Genomic DNA, 6,724 nt, shown 5'->3' on the forward strand with positions numbered 1-6,724 from the left:
AGCCGTGATAAAGTCGGTGCCGACTATGCACGGGTCCACTATCTCAGCCTCGTACGCGGGGAAGCGATACAGGCGGCCACAAATCTTAAGACAGCGTAGGACGGGGCCGTAGAGCAACTTTACGCCATCGTCGACATTACGGAGTCTAAGAGGGCTAACCGCTGGCTTAGGACCGTCGAACAATCCAGTGCGAACCACAGAAATGACAGCACCCATGTCCAGCACACATGGGACAGGCTTGTCATTCAAGTGCAAGTCAGCCACGGGGGAACCGACTATAGGCAAAGGCTCCACTACATCCGGGGAAGCCTCCACTGACGGGGCAGGGCCAGTAGTCAGGGAGGCTACTGCCGGTTTTCCGACCGTCGGGAGCTAGACGCAGGCGGGGGAGTTGACGCCGTAGACGGAGCAAACACCCATGCGCCATGGGCGGGAGTACACTCTCAGCCTGTTATTGACTTTTTGTCCTTTGTTAAAGAGTATTTTACACAGCAATAAAAAGTACTATTTCGTCAATATCTATGTAAGATTTCGTTCGTTATATTGACTTTAAGTCAATTTGCTACTGACAAAGAGTCAATACGCAATTGACTTAAAAAATAGTAAATAATTGATGACAATTTAGTCTTTATAGTGAACAATATAGTACATGGTTACAAAGGAAATACTACATATTATTGCTGCTTAAAAAACTACGTAAGCAAAGGACAAAATGTCAATAATGGTGAGAAAAAACTCAATACGAGTCTGAGAGTGTAGGCGGCCACGCGTAGGGGTGCGCGACGGGTTGCATCGCAACAGGCGCCATCGCGGCCTGATAGGCGGGCGCAGCCTGGTACACAGGCGCGGTCTGGACAGCCTGCACGGCCTGCACGGCCTGCACCGGCGGCTGCTGGTTCTGCAGCTTGTGCCAGCACTTGGACTGGTAGTGGCCGGGCTTCTGGCAGTACCAACAGACAACCTGCCTGTTGCCCTTGACGTTTCCACCACGGCGATAACCACCTTGGCCACCTTGTCCTTGGCCACCTTGTCCCTGGCCGGGATGCGAACCCTGGCCCTTGGCGGGCTTGTCATCAGCGCACTGTTCGGGCCGACATTACATCTCCGCCTGATGTCCAGAGTAGGAAGTACGCTGTTCGTCCTTGCGAGATGCACGTCCCATACAAGTGACCCCCAAGTACACCCTTCGTTCTAGGGGCATGCCATGTAATGATCATTCATCCCTGCAGCGGACAGGGATCGCGCGCGGCGTGGTGAGGGCCAGCAGAGGCCGGAGTGGGGGTACGTCCCCCGTCCTCCCCGCGCCCCGCCATCAGCGCCGGCCAATGAGGGGCTAGCGTGAGCTGGCGCGGACGACCGTTCAAATAAACCGCCCCGGTTAGGTTGGCAGCAGTTTGGTGTTATTAAGTTGGCTCCTCTTTCCGACTGTCTTGTGTCTTGTCTTTGCGCGCGCTCTCGGCGTTCCTGTCTTTGTTTCTGTGTTACACTTCGCTCGAACTATGTTTTTTCCATGTGCCGATAAGAACAATGGATGGAAGAGAAACAAATTTGAAGCACGGGTGCTCTCTTCAACTGGGAATAAATAGGTAAGTTTTGTTTGTACTTAGTAATACATATTTCAACGGTGCCCGGGTGCCGCGGCCCGTAACCTAACAAGGTCGGCACCTAAAACCCAACATTATTGCCGAAATTCTGTAGTTGTAAACTCACGGTGTTTCCCGGCCCTTTTCGTGTTCGGCACTCGCAACAAAGGTTATCTACATAGCTCGCTAGTTTCGCTGATGATAATTGGACGTTCTGTAATACTTTGCTACCAGTTCTGAGGTTATGGACTACAAAGTCCCTTTTTCTTTCTTTGAACCGTTCATTGCACGCGAGAAGACACCAATGCTATCCATCCAAAATTTGTATACATTGTCCATTTCATCAGTTGTTTATCTTTTATTTCACATGTTTCAGAGAGACCATGAAGAGACGGCAGAGAAACTTTGCCTTCATGATGATTCCGAACCCAACATCTTTTCAAAATGAATCGGCATCAGAAACAGAACTTAATAATATGATTCTTCTAGTCTCTTAGTTGTTCTCACAGTCTGCAACTCAATTTAATGTAAGTAAACATCATGTCATAGCTACTTGGTTGGTTTGTATATTTGTTGTTAGTTTTTATTTTATTTTATTTTGTTTGTTCCAGAGAAGCAATCAAGATGTGGGATGAAACTTGGACTACGATTGAGATTCTGAACTCCAGATTTGACTTTTAAGTTGCTCGTCACAGCTACTTCACACTATATTTGTTTCGTTTTGTACTCTGATAGTGTCCAAGAGTCTGAAACTTCAGTACATCTTCTTTTGTGGGCCATGTTGACATGTAAGTTAACTCTATTTTTATTTTACCATAACTGAGTTAGCTTGTGTATTTGTTGTTAATTTTATTTTTATTTTTCTTGTTCCAGACAGCAATTATGATAAGGGATGAAATTTGGACTACGATAGAGGTTTTGAACCCACAATATGACTTTTTAGTTGCTCGTCCCAACTACTGCTCACTAGATTTGTTTTGTTTTGTGCTCAGAGTCCAAGAGACAACAACTTTAGTACATCTTCTTTTGTGGGCCATTTTAACATGATGTAAGTACACTTTACTGTCATATTATTATCATAACCTACTTAGCTTGTGTATTTGTTGTTAATTCTCATTTAATTATTTTTGTTCCAGACAAGCGATTAAGATGTGGGAAGAAACTTGGACTACTGTTGATTTTGGTTCAATTCTGAGTTGATTTTGGCACCTACTGAACATTGTGTGTGGTATTTAACTTAAAACAGTGTTGAATATGCTTTTCTATTTTAGCTTGAATCAGTGATTAATTTGTTGTATTTATAAAATTTAAATTTAAAATGAAGCTAAAATCCAAGAATTTGTGTCACAGCTGTTAGGTAATAATGAGTGTATGTCACATCACCTCATATTTAAATAAAAGCATTTTTAAAAAAATCAAATGTTTGAACCATTTGCCTTTTTTTCCGCGCAACCGAAAGGAACATTTCTTGTACATCGGAGAGGAACGGTACGTGCAACCGAGACGAACGCACTTCATGCTTCTGACAAGTACAGTCCAGGCAGGGATGTCCCGGACAGGGAGCGGGAGTGGGGGGCGGTCCGCGCCGGCTGAGAGTGGTGGGGGGCCTGCCGCGGTCGGGACATCGAGGAACAGACTCCTGATCCATGCTACTCGGATGGCACACCATCGTCCACTTGCCCTGGACGATGGTGTGCTAGTGGGGCTAGTTTCGGGTTCGGACATTTATGTAATGTCGGCCCGAACAGTGCGGGGCGGGCGTCAGTGCGCGCGGCCTGCGTGCCGGCGGCAGCGCGAGCGGCGACCTGGCCGACGGCCGCCGTGAGCTGCGTGGCGAGCGCGTCAAGGCGCGTCAGCAAGGGGCCGTGCGCCGAGGCCGATGCCGAGGACGCAGCGGGCTGCTGGTCCGGGGCGGGCACCACCGCGGTTTCGAGTACCGGCGCGGCTCGGGGCTTTTTCGCCGGGGGCTGGCCGAGGCGAGAGCGAGCGAGGCGGCAAGCGTCGAGCGCAGCCCCGATGTTGGGGCAGGCGACGCCAGCCATGCCTGCGCGGATCTCGGCGTCGTACAGTCCGCTCAGGAAGTACTGGACGCAGTGCTCATCGACACGATACCCGGGCGTGTCGGGGAAGGCCCGCCGCGTGGCGCGCACCACGCGGGTACACCAAGCCTCGAGGGTCTCATCCGCACCCTGCTTCAGAGTGTGCAGTGAACGCATCTCGCTCCAAGCATGGACAGGCTTGCTGTAAGCCGACGTAAGCGCCTCATCTAGGGCCCTGAAAGTGCGGTTGGCACCAAGGTCCTCCAGAAGGGTCAAAGGCTCGTCAACAAGAGCCGATGACAAGAGCTCAAACTTTTGCTGATCAGTAAGCTGATAATAACGAATCACGTCAGCAAAGGAATGGCGGTACACATCGTAGCCAATCTTCCCATTGTACTTGGGCACAGCCTTCCGCAACGTCAAAATGACGTTGGGCTCCACGCCTCCGAACTGCATAGCAGACGGGGCCGCGAAGGGGCCACTCGCATATAGTGGGGCCGCGGGACCAACAGAAAAGCGTGGCAAAGAGCGAGAAGGTCCAGACAACGGCTGCGAAGCGCTGGGGCCGGCCGCGGAGGGCGGGGGGCCGCTGGCGGCTCGAGAAGCGTCGAGAGCGCGTTGCAGCTCAACAATGCGCGCCTCGAGGCGCTGCACCTCGGTGGGCGGGGGCACGGGCTCGTCACCCGGGGGCGGCGGTTCGACACCCGACGGAGTGGGTTCCGTCATAGTGAACGCCGGGTCCGAAACGGACGCAAAACCCACAAACTAAAAGCGCAAGCAAGGATGGGAAATTTACCTCAGGGAAAAATAAATCCAGGGAAACGGGGGCCGGGAACAAGAGGGCGCCGGGGACCAGGAACCAGGAAACCGGGGTCAGCAGGGAGCAGGGATCAGGGAATCGTGGTAACTCAGGTCCGCGAGGAGGGCCGGGGGCGCTGGGGAACGGAGGGGGCGGGTCGGACCGGGTCGTCTCGTCGCACCAGAAGCCAGGAAAACGCCCCAAAAACTGGAAAGAAACGACCGTAAAGCAACCGCTCAGTAGACACCAGTACCGACTGCGCCAATTGTGGTGATTGGGAGGTGGTTTCTGGTGTCTAGACTGAGGGAACCAGGAGTAGGCCGGAGACGTGTTTATTCACACAGAGCTCGAGTACAACTGGCACCGAAGCGCCCGCGTTAACAACCGTTGTCAAGGCCCGGTTCGACACTCTGCGCATGCGCGACCGCTGGACTGCCAATAGCGGTGCTGACTGCGCATAGCCACTGGCTCTAACTCTACAGTATTGCTTAAGCGCGGCTGGGCCAGGTTCCAAAAAGCAAATACTGATCAAAGAACACCAACGAAGTGTTTGTTCCGTTCAATTGCGTTAGTAGACGTTAGTAGAGGCCATATAGTCACTATCAAAATCATCACTAACACACCGTTCGTAGTGTTGCTTTAGCGAGGCTGGGCCAGGTTCCAAAAAGCAAATACCGATCAAATGACACAATTAAAGTGTTTGTCCCGTTTAATAGCGTTAGTAGAGGCCATATGGTCACTTTCAACATCACTACTAACACACAGAACGTGGTATTGCTTTAGCGAGGCTGGGCCAGGTTCCAGAAAGCAAATACCAATCGAATGACATGTACTTAGTGTTTGTTCTGTTCAATTGCGTTAGTAGACGTTAGTAGAGCCCATATGGTCACTTACAACAAGGTAGGTTTACGCCAGACCGCGTTTTGTCGTAACTGGCTTCGCGATATCTCGCGGCCTGTTCCTCCAATCCGGGCCTAGCGTACCTACCTTGGCCTGCGGCGCTAGCCTGCCTTCGGCAGGCATTGGCTTGTCCATCGTCGGTTACTTCTTAGGTGTTGTATGCTGGGGGGCCCCGCCCCCCAGACCCCCCTTAATTAGAGTTGCTTCATCTACAGATAACACGATTGACCCTTGTAACTTTTTAACTTGTCGAGGCTGAGGGGCTCCGCCCCCCAGACCCCCCTTTCTTCAAGACAGAGGTGACATACCTGCAGAAAACTCGAATTTTCGCCGTTTTTAGGTGTTTTTCGGCTATAAAAACTGAACCAGTTGAGCTAGGATGGTGAAATTTCGCGTGTGCCGAGCCAAGAACATACCTAATAAGCCTGCAAAATCTCAGCCAGATCGGCTGAGCCGTTCAGGAGGAGTAGTGTACACACACACACACACGGACACACAGACAGACAAAACTTTTCAACCGCACTGGAGTAACGGGCTTCGCTATCGCTCAGCCAATAAATGTTAGTTGCTGCAGTACATTGCAGCATCCTTGATTTTCCGTACTTATACTGTTTTCAACCTTAGAAGTCCTTCCACTCCTTTTATCCGCTTTCGGCCAGTCCTCTCTCCTGCGTTGTTGACACGGTCGCCCACTTCAATATTTCATCATTCTGGCAATAAAAAAGATAAAAAACAATTATTAGAAAAATACGATAATACCTGAGAAAAAACCATTTGAAGTAAGAATTCCTAACAAACAATAATTTGCATAATTTGTTTTAAAGTTTGACTCAAAATAGAGAAAAGTAGTTAATTGAGTAAATATTGGCAAATATTTTTTATGATGAACGCCTTCTATAGTTAATCAAATGCATAAGGAAAGAGAAAAAGAAAAACAATTTATGAACATAACAAAGGTCATGAAGAATGTAGTCTGCAAAGGCATCCATAAGTTATCTGAACTCGAAAATTCTATAACGTCATTCAAATAACTTATCTTACATGTTGACTTTCTGTGCGATATTTTGACGGTATCCTTTTCGAACCGAACGGTTCACTCGCTGCCTGTCCAGATAACGTCTGCTATTTAACGATTATTTTTATTGTTTAAAAAAAGTTGGACTTTGTCCCCTTTACAAAAAGATTAACGGTTACATAAATAAGGAACGTAAATTATGTTCTTACCTGAGGTAGTGGGCAGCCAAGAATATTGAGATGCTATGCGACAAATAAACACGTACCATTTGTGACACCACTCGAAAGTTTAATACCTTGACATAAAAATAGCGGGGATCAAACTAATTGAACCAAAAATAAAATGCTTAATACACACCGAGAAGAAAACTTCCTGTACACTATGCTGC

At 49.0% G+C, this 6,724-nt stretch overlaps 1 long non-coding RNA gene across 1 annotated transcript; it reads left to right on the forward strand.

Moving 5' to 3' along the window:
• Positions 1-1,089: 1,089 nt before the first annotated feature.
• Positions 1,090-3,003, forward strand: LOC117645873. Its single transcript, XR_004587752.1, has 5 exons — positions 1,090-1,586; positions 1,960-2,110; positions 2,195-2,371; positions 2,457-2,631; positions 2,720-3,003. It is a non-coding gene; the product is annotated as an uncharacterized LOC117645873 (long non-coding RNA).
• Positions 3,004-6,724: the final 3,721 nt, after the last annotated feature.

The sequence above is a fragment of the Thrips palmi genome, unplaced genomic scaffold, assembly GCF_012932325.1.
Source record: "Thrips palmi isolate BJ-2018 unplaced genomic scaffold, TpBJ-2018v1 HiC_scaffold_19, whole genome shotgun sequence".
In the NCBI taxonomy this organism is placed as follows: Eukaryota; Metazoa; Arthropoda; class Insecta; order Thysanoptera; family Thripidae; genus Thrips; species Thrips palmi.